The 13489-nt window shown below is 50.2% G+C and overlaps 1 protein-coding gene across 9 annotated transcripts in view; it reads left to right on the top strand.

The window, feature by feature from the left end:
- Nucleotides 1-13489, top strand: part of Rai1 (retinoic acid induced 1) — a 99415-nt gene that overhangs the window by 26905 nt on the left and 59021 nt on the right. For 3 of the 9 annotated variants that reach the window (XM_087910567.1, XM_087910562.1, XM_087910561.1), the window contains 4 exons: nt 8101-8234; nt 8516-8735; nt 11168-11303; nt 12020-12258. The exons of 2 other annotated variants lie outside the window; for them this stretch is intronic. The gene's annotated coding sequence lies outside the window, so the exon portion shown is untranslated. The remainder of the gene's footprint in view (nt 1-8100; nt 8235-8515; nt 8736-11167; nt 11304-12019; nt 12259-13489) is intronic. 4 more of the 9 variants (XM_087910564.1, XM_087910566.1, XM_087910563.1 and 1 more) reach the window with 3 other exon arrangements.

Here is a 13489-nt window from a genome sequence, read left to right as displayed (position 1 = left end):
CAGGTGGGCTGGAGAGGCCTCTTCTCAGGAGCATCACCAGCATTTAGGAAGAGATAGCAGTGTCACCATATTTTTGGCCTTCACGGGGCAGACCATGCTTTATGTTCTGAGACTTTGGAGCCTTCAGTGAATGGCTTAGCCTCCCAGTTACCTAGACGTATGTCTCTCCAAGCTGCAGTTTCAACATTGCTCTAGAGGACTCTGAACATATGCCTCAAAAGATTGCTGTGAGGTCCTATGGGGGAATGTCTGGCAGAATGGGCAACCAGCTCTACATATTACCCTTCCTTTAAAAAAATTATCACACTTGTACCGTGGCAATCAGTTCTCTCATTCCACCTGTGTATCCTGGGATTGAACTCAGGTCTTCAGGCTTGGTAGCAGACATCTTTACTTGCTGCACCATCTCACTGGACTCAACCACCTTTCCTTTGAACTCAACCTAGGCGATTCTGGGAAGTTAAGCTGGGCAGAAAACTGGAGCAACAGACATCCCGATCTCTTCCTCCTCTTCCCAGATTTGTGGAAGATATTCATACTATGAAAGTCCTCCTCAGGAACTCTGTCTGGCCTTCCAGGGACAAGTTCTTTTTATGGTACTGGGAACTGAACCCAGGGCTTTGAGCATACTAAACCAAGGGTCAGGTTTCTGTGTTTGTTGTTTGGTTGTTTCCAACACAGCCATGCAGTATAATATATACTGACCTAGAACTGGCAAGCCTCCTGCCTCTACCTTCTGAAGGCTGAGATGACAGGCCACACCAGGGTCAGTTTTGATCAGAACCGCCATCTTTCCTTCCTAGGTGTAATCTAGATCTCTGCAGGTTCAGGTAGCTCTCCAGCCTAGTCCCTAGACGCAGGCTCGGCAGGTATTCTTCCCTGTGCCCAGTCTCCCATAGTCCTCACTGCCCCGGAGCCAGGAGAACTCCATGGGCAGCATTCCTATTGCCACATATCAAAGAAAGCTGGAGGGCCTGAGCTTTCTAGAGCTGCCCAAAAGTTAAGGAGCTCTGATCCTGGGAGTGGCAGTGTGAAGGCAGATGATGGTTGACACCTGTATATATATACACACACGCCCTTCCTTACATTAGAGGAGTCTGCATGTCCAGAATGTGCACATCTTTTTTTTTTTTTTTTTTTTTTTTTTTGGTTTTTCAAGACAGGGTTTCTCTGTAGCTTTGGAGCCTGTCCTGGAACTAGCTCTGTAGACCAGGCTGGCCTTGAACTCACAAAGATCCACCTGCCTCTGCCTCCCGAGTGCTGGTATTAAAGGCATGCGCCACCAACGCCCAGCCACATGTCATATTTTTATTTACTGACAGAGACTCACTTTATAGGCCAGATTGGCTTCAAACTTGTAGCAGTCTTCCTGCCTTCGCCTCCTAAGTGCTGCAATTGCACTGGTATGCCACCACACCACGCTGCTGCTTTGTTGGTTTTGTTTTTATGTGCCATATTTAGGCAGACTCCTGTACATATCTCTGTATACCCAAGTGCCTCAACCTCTGAACCTTCTTTTAGCCTGCTACCGATTGAGATGGCTGGCCCCCAGGCCTCTAACCCTCTGTGAGATGAGTCTGACTATACCATTTCTTTAGTTCTTTCCAAGTCTTCTCCCTACCAAAGAAAGAAAAAAGTTTTTGACTGTTGTTAGGCCTCAGAAGGTATGGCCAGGACCTGGCCTGCCATCCCAGACTTGGGCTTTCCTCAGTTTCCTGGGCCCTGAAGGAGAGGTAGAGGTAGGCATCATCATTATTCTCATTCTTGGGCACCTGGGCTGAGTGACATCCTGGTGAGGGGCAGTTATTGTGACAGTCCAATCTAACTCAGCCCAGGTGGAGTGTACACACGCTGGCTTCTGAGCAGCCATTTGTCCATAGGTTTTGACAGCGCCTCTCCAATATAGGCACTCAGCTTTTGTTCTGGAAGCCTCCAGATTTATTATTTAGGGGTCAGTGCCTGCAGGTGAGGCCTAGAGGTGGAAGAAGAAGCTCTTTAGGCTTTGGGGGAAAAATAGGAGGTTTGGACAGCTGGAAAGGAAGACGAGCTAGGTGAGGAAGGAAGGAGAGTGAGAGCCAATGAAAGGCAGAGGAAGGCAGAGCAGAGAGAAGGGCTGACAGAACCATGGTGTAAGTGCCAGAGTGGTGGCCTCAAGGGTGGGCAGGGTCTCCTCTGTCTTACTTAAGCAGTAGGCCCCTTTTGAATTCTCTACACATACTCAGGTTTGGGTTCCAAGCTAATCTACTATCTACTGCCATAGCTCTGCTTCACTATTTACCTGTGCCCGATATGGTTAACATGCTGGGAAGACAGCAGTGAGCATGGGAGTGGTGTAGGCATACGCTGCTAGCCTGTGCCTTACTGTCCACATTAGAACCTTCTAATGTGGTAAAGGCATATGTGGCCTGGCGAGGCTATCCTCTGGGTCTAGCCATGGTGACAACCCAGATGGCCGCCTCCTTTACCTCTGGGCCTCTGTAGCCTCTGGCACCAACCAAATAAGTTTGGAGGCTTCTGGAAGTTCACTTAGGCCTGTGATAAAAGAAAAGTTAAGCAGCTGCACCCTGGAAGCACTGTTGAGACCCTAAATGGAAAGATTAGCTTAGATTACTCAGGAAGTAACTCAGGGGTTCAGAAGTGATGCTTTAGCTGCTAAAGTTCTTCAGGGTTAGACTGAAAGTTTGTGTTTTAGGATCTGCCCCGTATGAGCCTAAAGTGACACTGACTGCCCCTCGTGATCTCAACAAGCTAGTGAGGAAGGTTGGATAGGCTGACAGATGGTAAAGAGAACCACAGGAAGATCATAGTTGGCTGAGAGGGAAGGCTGCTGGAGAGAGCCTGCTCTAGGGCGATACCTGCTTCATTTATTTACATCAGAGATCCCAGCCCAGGGCAGAGGAAGAGATATATTTATGTCCCTAAGTAGAAGCAGTGGTCATCTGGGCATCCTTCTACTTGCTTTTGCCAGCACCAACCCTAGGTATCCAGCTGTTTTTCTGATCCTTAGTCTCAGCCTGTGGCATCTGGGGAGGAAGGTAGGCTAGGAACTACATGGATTGTTTGAAAATGTCCCACAAACTAGGAATTGGGATGCCCACATTCCCAGTGGCATCACTACCAGTTGAGATTCAAAGTTCTTTGCTTTCAAAGAGAAACATGTTCTCTGTGTTCTCCTCCCCTAGGGAGTGCTATGCAGCAGAGGGTTCTAATGTGGACAGTAAGGCACAGGCTAGCAGCGTATGCCTACACCACTCCCATGCTCACTGCTGTCTCCCTGGCATGTTAACCATACCTGGTGCAGATAAATAGTGAAGCAGAGCTATGGCAGTAGATTAGCTTGGTTGATTTGAGAATACATTAGCCCCACAAGGAGGGACGTCTGACAGCTGACCTGGGTTGATACACTCATAAAATGATATTGAGGCTCAGAGGTGGGAAGGTAACAGGTTATCCATGTTGGACCCAGGCAGAAGATCATTCATTCATAGGACAGTCAATGACTGCACAGAGAACAGACCCTTGAACACAGTAGGTCCTCAGCACTTAGCTGCCAAACTAGTAGTAGATGGACACTTTTGCCACCTGGAAGTTACAAGGGCATCATTTGGACGTTACTGACGCAGTCCCTGAAATGGAGAGGCTATACAGAGATATTTAAACTGCTACCCCTCCCCCAAATATATGTACAATATATGTAAAACTCCAGCGAAACAAACAGTAAAACATCAGGCTGACTTCTGAGCCCAGTCTTGCAGACTTTTAGCCTGCAGCTATCAGCCCAGGGCTGTTTTGAATTTGACTTCTGAATCTTATGACTTCTACTTATCTTGGTTGTGTGGGTGTTCTCTTCTTGTGTCTGCGGAAGTGTCCCTTGGCTAACCTTGTCCCTGGTGGTCTTGTCCTTTGTGCCAGGTACTTGTACCCCACTGTCCCAGACTTCTCTGTGCTCCTGCTTAAGTTCTCAGCCTTTCCACTGCTTTCTAGCTTCCCTTTCAGTGTGCAATAAAGCAGCTCTTCAGATAGCCGCAGGCGACTGTGAGGCTGACTGGTCAGGAGCTATACAACTCTTCCCAGCTCAGGAGGGTCTGCCACTCTGCTGTCCCTAGCCAGGACTCACTTAGTGGGAGGTGGAGTCTAAGGCTGGGGACACAGGAAACTCCCCTGCTGTGCAGCCCTACACTTGGCCACCCCTTACATAAAAGTGATATGTGCTGCAGGCCAGTGCTGCCTGTTACCACACAGAACCCTGTCAGCAGAATCTTGGGGAACAAGCCAGAGGGTGGACTCATGCAATTTTATTTTATTTTTGGTTTCGTTTCCCTCACCTCCACCCCCAACAGAGTTTCTCTGTGTAGCCTTGGCTATCTTGGAATTCACTCTGTAGACCAGACTGTCCTCAAACTCACAAGATCCGCCTGTCTCTGCCTCCCAAGTGCTGGGATTAAAGATGTGCGCCTGGCCCTCATGCAGTTTTAAATGTGACTCTTGACTGTCACTTTATAAATACACATTGAGTTGTGAATACCACATGCCAGATACTGCACCAGGCAGAAGTGAATACAGCTTCTCTTGACCTTTCTATTTGGGAACTCCACTGAGTAAAGAGAGGCCTAGACCAAATAAATACTCCTCTTTTCTTTGGGACAAGTCACCAACCACTACCTCATTCCTTTAGATCCTTAGGGATCCTGAAGAGTACTTCTGGCTATGTGAGTTATGTAGCCTGACTGAACTCCAAGTCTCTGCGCGCGCGCACACACACACACCCTACCTCCAGTCTGAGTGGTTATAAGTTCCTAGAGAAGCCCTAGGCTGAATAAAGGTCACAGATGGAAGGTGGTATAGCCTCACTCATTCACCATCATTCATCACCAAATACTTACTGAATGTCTACCAGGCACCAACCTAGCAATGGAGGACACACCAAGGAACAACCAGGAAAGCCACCTACAAAAACAAACAGGAAAATTACATTCCACTTAGAAGTGGGAAAGTGTTCCAGGCAGAGGGACCAGCATGTACAGTAAGAAGGGGCATTGCAATGAGGCCAGAGGGTAGGATATGACATCAGGAAATTCATAAGGACCTGTGTGAAGGTACCATCAGCAGCCACCGGGAACACTGAAGAGTCAGGCTAGCGGGGAGGGGGATTGGAGAGGTGACTCAGCCAAGAGGACCTGGATTTGGTTTCTAGCACACACATGGTGGTTTGAAACCTTCTATAACTCCAGTTCCAAAGGAAATCCAACAACCTCTTCTTATCTGCACAGGCACCAGGCATATATGCAGGCAAAACACCCATATGCATAACATAAAATTTAAATTTCTTATTTTATGTGTATGAGGTTTTTGCCTATGTGTATGTATGTGCACCACATGAATGTCTGGCACTCGAAAGAGACCAGAAGAGAGTGTCTGAACCCTTGGAACTGGAGTTACAGATGGTGATGGGCCTCCATGTGGGTGCTGGGAATTGAACACCCTCAGCCCCACTGGAAGAGCAGTCAGTACATGTAACTTTGGGTCATCTCTCCTGTCTCTTCCTCACTTAAATTGTTTTTTTTTTTAATTACAAAAATAAAATTTAAGAGGCAGGGAAGAAAGTGAGCCTCAGCCCATATTACCATCTCTGTGTACATCTTGCAGGCTTGGCTTTGCAAGTGATTGCATAGAGGAGGTAGGTAAATCAGGAAGTGCTGTTGGTGGTTCCCAGCATGGATCTGTGGTATCACCACACTTGATGGTACCCATAGTATGCCTTATGGTTCTTAACTCCTAAGGACTTAGTGACACAGGTTCCCAGGCCAGGTCATTGAAGACCAACACTAAAAATAAGTGCATTTCAAAGCTCGAGAGATTGGACCTTATCCTTCATCCTTGGCAAAGCTCTGTTCTTCAGGTGACTACTTATTGCATAGTAGGGCCAGAGGAAACTCAGAAATGCCAAGCATGGCTGCAAATGCTGACTCCCAGTAAAGGGAACAACCTGTACAAGGCTCTGGACAGTCACTTGATAAGGAATTCTGATTGTTGTTACTTTTTGTCTGAGAGAGGGTCTCAAGTATTACAGCCTGGCCTCAAACTTGCAATATAGCAGATGGCCTCGAATTCCTGCCTCTATCCCCCAAGTGCTGGGATTCCAAGTCAGTTCCTTTATGCCTAACTTGGAATCTGTTTTAAAGCATCTTCCCATTCCAATGGCAGGCTTGCGTGACTTTCAGGACAAGGATCAAAAGGCACAACAATGGTGTTATACACTCCTTCCTAGGCTTTACCAGGTTGTAGGGAGGACTGGGGAGAAACAGCATCACCTCCCGCTAGCTTAGTTGGCATACCACCATGAGCAGGGTGGGGTGAGAAGGGGTATGGAGGCTTCAGTATGTGCAGGGTGGTCTTTAGACTGACTACTAACCTCAAGTGCAGAAAAGGTAGCTCCTTACCAGAGCAGGATAGATGCCTCCTGAGGAGGAAGAGAAGGTGTGGGGGAGTGGGACCTGGGTAATTTTGGCTTGGAAAACCTGGATGGGTACCTGAATTGATGTACAGATGCATAAATGAATGGATGGATAGATAGGAATGGGTGAGTGGGTGGCTGCATGGGCAGGGAGTGGCTTGCAAAAGGACTGGCTAGCAAAACTCTCAGTCTGAGACTATGTGCTGCACTTCCATCATGTTCAAAGGGTCTGCCTTTAGCATGGTGGCAGGCCTACCCACTCCTCCGCACTTCCATCATGTTCCAAGGATCTGCCTTTTTTTTTTTGCATGGTGGCAGGCCCACCCCCTCCTCTGAGGTCCAGTCTCAAAGTCCTAGTCTTCTTTGTCTCATCTTATTTTCTGGATATCTTCAGGCACTACCGCCCTCACCTCTTGCTCCCAGGATACCTTAGGTTCTCCCAATGTCGTCACCCCCCCCCAAACCCTAAACCTCTAGGTCTGTGGGGTCTGTGCCAGGATTTCCGAGGTGCATCTTTGGTACAATGAAGGGAAGCTTGTCATGAAGATCCCCCTCTGCCTACCTCTCTACACCTACACCCACACCCCCACGCGTCGTTTTGTGCCCCAACCCCAGCACTACTTGTTCGCACCTTAAACAGCTATTCTGCCACTGTGGGATCCTCAAAGGCCAGCTTCTGCCCGTCAGGCTTCAGACCCTACGCGATCACAGGGAGCCTAAGATCCTTGCGTGTGGCCAGAGCACGCACAGGCGCAATGTCCGTACTTTTTCAGTCTCGTGGCCCTACACAGCAGCTAGCCCTGTCGCAAACAAGCCCACGCGAATACACAACGCCCTCGGAACACAGCCCACGCAGGCAGCCCCGCCCACGCAGTCACACTACCACCTATAAACAATCGCACACAAACACCACCCCCACGCAACCACTGCATCACTCAGTCCCTCTGAGACCTAACGGCATGTTCAGAGGCTGGTTTCTAGTTAATCCCACCCCCCATCCCCAGCCCGTGACATTCACACGTAGGGCAGAACAGAAATTTATAGCCACACTGATACACGGTCCTGAACGCACAGCCAGGGGCTCACCCGTGGGCTCGTAAGTCACTGGAAAAAATATTAAAGCGTTCCCTCCCTTCTAGCTTTGGTACGCACGCGCGCGCGCACAGCAACCCCCCTTCCTTCCCCACCCCCACCCCGTCTTTAGGCGCCTAGGAACCTCGCAGCCGTGACCTGGCCTTAGCGGTGAGAGCCGCGGGAGCGTCTCCGCTGCCCCCCCTCCTCCAGCTCGCACCCAGTTTACCACTCCTCTTCCCTGCCCCCTCCTTCTCCTCCCCTCCTCCGCGTCTGGGGCGCGGGCTGCGCGCAGCCAAGCCCCCTTGTCGCGTGCCCCTCCCCGCGCGCGCCCTTCGCCCGCATCGTGCTAGCCCAGTGGATGTGGCCACAAGGCCGTCTCTAATTACCTCCTGTCCCCCGGCGGCCGGTGAATAATGGCTACTGAGGGCACTCGCAGGCGCTGCTGAGCAGGAAGCGAGGGACTAGAGAGGCGCGGCGCGCACGGGAGCGCGAAAGAGAGGAGCGAGCCCAGCCGCCGCTTGCGGCGCGCAGAGAAAGGAATCGTGTGAGCGCTCACATTTTTTTCTCCCAAGGATCTCATCTGGCCGTCGGGTACTGGAAGAGGCGAGGGGGAGAGCGCACCATAGCAGAGAGACGGCAAGAGAAAAGGGAGACTACGAGACGCGCCGCGTCGGCGCCCCGAGACCCAGGAGGAGCCCGCAGGCAGGTATTGTTGGCGGTGGAGCTTTGTGTCTTAGGCGGGCTGCTCCGGGCAAGGGCTCCCTGAATCCCGGCTGGCCACCGCGCTCTGACCTGCAGCGAAGCGGGGCTGCTGATGGGGGTCGCCGCGGGCACCCCTCCCACCCGCGCCGCGATCCTTGTTGGAGTTGCGGGTTTGCGTGTTTGAAGGGTTTGTATGTGGGTGGAGGGGATCAGTCTAGGAGAAGGAATTTCTTTTCTTTTCTTTTCTTTCTTTCTTTCTTTCTTTTTTTTTTTTAATGGCCGCAGCAGTTAGGTTGTGATGGGGATTCTCCCCTCCCTTTTGCTCCACAATGCCTTGGTGAGCGGTCTCGGCAACCGAGCTACCCGTGGAAGAATTGGGGCTGAGATGTCGCGGCGGGTGGCCGCAGATGGGGATGCTGGAGAAGGAAGGAGTTCATCTCAAGTTCGCAATCTGTGTCCGGAAGCTGGTCTGGCCTGGGAGGGCGTTTCGAGCACCGGTCCTACTGTGAGCAACCAGTGAGAAACTTCCCGAGAGTGCTGTCTCCCGGGGGACAGTTCTTTGGCGCCTCTTGGCACTACTGCCGCCCCGTCCTCTCAGCCTAGGAGCGTTTAAGGTCGCCCCCCCCCCTTCCTGACAGCTTCCGGATCTGGTGGACTGATCGACTTCAAACACTTCCCCTAGATACCCCTCCTCATTCCCTGTAGAGTGCCCTCTGTCCTGCACCTGCCTGCCGAAACAGCCGAGTGGTCAACCTGACAATAAAATCTCATGCCTTTGCAGTGAGGGGCAGGGGTCATGACTCAGCCTCTCCTGACTGCTGACCCTGAGCCCTAAGCAGGGGAAGGGACTCCCCCTTTCTTCCTTGTTTGGGTTAGAGAGGTTACCACTGGGTGGTGTAGAGAGGAAACAAGTAGGGGTGCCCAGCAGGGTGAGTTGGGGTGCACTGACTGGGTTGTGGAGTCTGCCCGCTGAGGCTTGACGATTGGCTGAAGCCTTTGGGCACGTAGAAGGGCCGCTCCAACCTCAGCCTCCTCCCCTCCTGTACAATGCAGGCTGAGAGGTGATCCCGGAGGTGATGTGCTTATGTGACGAAGTGCTTGTCTTCCTGAAACCCACAGCAGACATCCCTGCTCTGGTGACCCTGAGATCTGATACCTGTACCTCTCCCTGGGATGGAATGGGGTGAAGGGCTGCTGAATGGGGAGGGGAGTGATAAGAACAGTTAGCCTCATGGGAAAGGAGGTCTATCCTGAAGAATTCCTGGGGACTGCAGTCCAGAAAGGGGGAGGGCTCAGCTCTGAGGGAGAACCTCTGGGTCAGGCCTTGGCACTCTAAGCTGTCAGATCTTTTCACTTTGGGTTTGTGAAGGGATGTGGGACTAGCTGGGCATTATGAACCCCAGCTTTGATAGATTCCTAGTTGAGCAAGGTCAGGGGTAAGGGGGCTGAGGTCCAGATACCACAGGCTGGCTTTTCTCTTCTCTCCCTAAAGACAGGGTTCTTGGGGGAGCACAGAGGAAGATTTGGGGTTAGGGGACTGGACTATCTTTAGATTGCTCTGTGGTTGGGTCCAGGAACCCAAAGAGTTAACCTTTCCTCTAGAAATTTGTCAGTCCCTAAACAACAGAGAAACGTTGTTAGCCCCTCCATGCTAGCAGCATAATACTGCCTGGCTGGAACTGCAGCTCCAGACCCCGCATTCCCTGTACACAGCAGCTGCAGTCTGCCATTGACTGGACAGGAGACATGCTGGCTCCTCATTTAGGGGCCAAATAGGAGACCCAAGGCAGAGTCTGGAGACGGTCAGACAGCCAAGCTGTGGCCTTGTGGCTCAAGGGAAAGAGGTTACAAGCCTGGGTCATGAAAACGAGGAGGGATGTCATCATGGGGGCTGGGTTTAGGAAGAAAACCTCCCTGACTCTCTACGTTACCTACACCCACACCTTCACCCTGAAAGTTGAAGGCCTGGGTCTTCTAGAGTGACTTTCTGACCCCCAGAGTAGACTGACAGCAGATGAGACAGACTGGAGATGAAGGCTCTGGGAAACAGGGTTCATTTTACCAGGTTTGTTACCTACTCCTCAACCCCAGCGCACAAGCACTTTGGAGAGTTGTGTGTGATGAGGGAGGGCTGGGGATACAGCACTGGGGGGGAGTTGACTGTCTGCCCTGCCCTGGACATGACCTCCATTTCCTGTAGGCAAAAGCTATTCTCATAGAACCTCAGAGCCAGGCACATTGCAGACAATAATGTTTGGTATTTGGCTAGACAAACACAGGAGTGAATGATTAATGAGTGAATCAGTGAGTGAAAGGGGATTGGAAGCAGCAGGTCGTTTTTTGAAGGTATTTTTTTTGACATATATGTTATAACACAGTTTGCAAAATACGCTGGAAAATAGAGAAAAACAAACAGATTACTGAGTGTCTTAATGGACTCTGACAGTGCTCACATGTTGGTAGGATTCTTCCCACATGTTGGCTTTGGTGGTTGGTGATTTTAAAGGCTTTGTTGAATTGTCCATATTTAGATGTATATCCTCCTTTTTTGGGCTGATAACGCCAGCCTTTTCCTGGTTTGTAACCAGTTCTTCATAAATACCAATGTTAACATCTTCAGGCTTTTCCAGTCAAGTGGATTTGCTGTAATTTGCTTAATACTGCCCTTTGTTCCATGTGCTGGAACAAAGTGATGTAGTTGGGTATATTTTGTGTAGAGAGCCTTTTCTGATGTTTAAGGTGATTTCCTCAAAATGCCACTGCTGCTGTTGCCGTCACCATGAAAGACTCCGGCATGCCTGCAGTGGAAAAAACAGGTTTCCCTAGCTTTCCTCGGCTAAGTAGGACACTGTTCTTCCTTCCCTACTATCTAGAAACTTCTAGTGCTGAAAAGAACCTTGGCAATGAGTCACTGGTCTGACCTCCCTGTTTTGACAGAAGAGAAAACCAGAGCCCAGAGGGGAAGTGAGTCCCAAGGTCACACATCAAGAACCTGCTACTGGTCTGGTACTTGGGTTATTGCTTCGGGAAGAATCCTAAGCTGAGCTTGCTCGTTTCATAGATGAGAGAACAGGTGAGGAGAACCATTCAGCCTGTCCCTGCTCTCTCTAGCTGGATCAGTAGCAAATAGGCTCCTAACTACCTCTGTATCATGTATACTGCTGTGCTCATAGGTCCAGAGCTACTTCCCAAGTCACCAGCCTGAGGTTGGTTGGCCACAGGCTCCCTGTTAAACCTCCCCACAGCTCTTATTCTGCTTTGCCATCTCATTTTCCAAAGGGAAAAGCTGAGGATCAAAAGCAGGTGCTTCAAGAGGGGTAGGGCTGAGTTCAGGCCCCATGGGGTCATAGAGGCAGGGGCCTCTATGCCTCAGGTTCCAAGTTCACAGATCCAGCTGTGTTCTGTTAGGAGCTGGAGAGGTATAAGCACCTATCAGAGGTACTATGTCTGGAATGGGCTACAGTCAGTCCAATTAGAATTTTCCTTCTGACCTGAGGTTGACTCTAGTACCTGGGATGAAAGGGAGAAAAAGAAACAGCTGAAACAGTGGTTCTAGAATGGGAAGGGAGTGTGGAAGGAAGAGACTGGAGGAAGGAGAAAAAGGAAAATGGGATTGAAAAGATTTAAGTCAAATTAAGGAAGTAAAGAGAAAGTTCTGTGGGCCTCAGAGTCAGGTACCCAGAGGAAAGACTAGGGACATTAGTCTCAGTGAGAATGCCAGGCCAGCTAGTGCTGGGCACCTTGGGTGTCTATATAGGGCTGAGTGCTGTTCTAAATCCTTCTCCATAGGGAATGGGACAGAGAAGCCACCAACCTGGACCCCATATGCCACCTTATTTGGTTTGAGTCCTTCTGACTTTAAGCGTGTTGCATCCAGTCCTAGAGACCCTTGTAGCAGGCCGCTGTGGTTTCTGATTCCCCACCTAAGGACAGGGCCCGTTTTGACTGTTCCCTGCCAGTACTTTCGCCCTGAATATTGAAACTGTGCTGAATATGGACTTGGAGATTTGTGTGGTATGTCTGCACAGGTGAGTGCTCCTCTGTGTGTCATGTTTTGGGATGTGCCAACATGTGTGCCTCTAATCTTCCTCACCCCTTGTTTATGTTTTGAGACAGGGATCTTACTATGTAGACCATGCTGGCCTCCAACTTGTGACCCTTCTCCTCCACATGCATATTCCTGTCTGGACAGACATGCCTGTGCTACCTTCTGTGGGTGTGTGTACATCTCTGAAGGTACGTTTTGGGGGTTGGATGCACAATTGTGTATGTGTATGCTTGTGAGCACATCCTTCCTCCTAAAAGCCTTGAAGAGACCCAAGAGCCAGGCTTTTGTGTGATTCTCAAGGTTGTAGGTGGTAGGTAAAAGTGAAGTATGGCCTTTTGCTGGGAGGAATGCGCTGGGAGAGCAAAAAGAATGAAAAGCTTAGAAGACCGTCTTCCTTATGGTCTCCAAGGAGATCAGCCTGTGAAATGATCCGCACGTTAATTAAAAACGATTATATCCTGATTGAGCTGTTCCTGCTCAACCCCCAGCCAGGAAGAGGCTGAGGCTGAATTGAGGGTCTGGATAAGCAGGGTCCAGCCACAGACTCAGGACCCAGTTTGGAAGGCTATGGCAGGTCTTGGGGGTACATGCCCAGTTAGGGCTCCCCCAGGTGATATGCTTAAGTCCCAGGAGCTGAACGGCAGCCATCAGAACCCCATGGATCTGTACTTGTGTATCTGGTGCTACATCATATTTAAATAGCTGTGCATGTTGGTGTGTGTGGTTGTTGTTACAGAAAATGACATGTTTCATGTTGGGAACTCAAGGCTGTATCCAGTTCTCTGGCCTTGAGGCCCAGTCTGTTTTCTTAATTCTTAGCTGCACCCAGACTCCCACTACTTCTGCAGAAGCTCTGGGAAGCCAGGTCTCAAGACCGAGAGAGTCCTCTCATTCTCCACGTCACTCCGGAGTTTCTTCTTTTCTGAGGCCATCCACACATGGTGTTCCTTCATGTGGGGAATTTGACAACTCACTACCTAGGCAATTGTCTGACTTGCGTCTTTTGTACCAACCCCTCATATCTTGTCTTCGCTGATGGTATAGCAGACCAGACACAAGTGCTGCTAGGGCCTGCGGGCACTGCAGCCACACTTGGGGTGCACATGCTAAGATTTCTCTAGGAAAGCCCAGGCCTGGCATTGCTCTGCTTTGCTTGGTTATCTCACCTGCTAACCGAAAGGACTGCTCTGGTTGCGAGGAGAGGAGCAGTC

This window comes from Myodes glareolus, chromosome 9 (genome assembly GCF_982192425.1).
Source record: "Myodes glareolus chromosome 9, mMyoGla1.1, whole genome shotgun sequence".
Classification (NCBI taxonomy): Eukaryota; Metazoa; Chordata; class Mammalia; order Rodentia; family Cricetidae; genus Myodes; species Myodes glareolus.
This window is presented reverse-complemented; position numbering and strand designations above follow the sequence as displayed.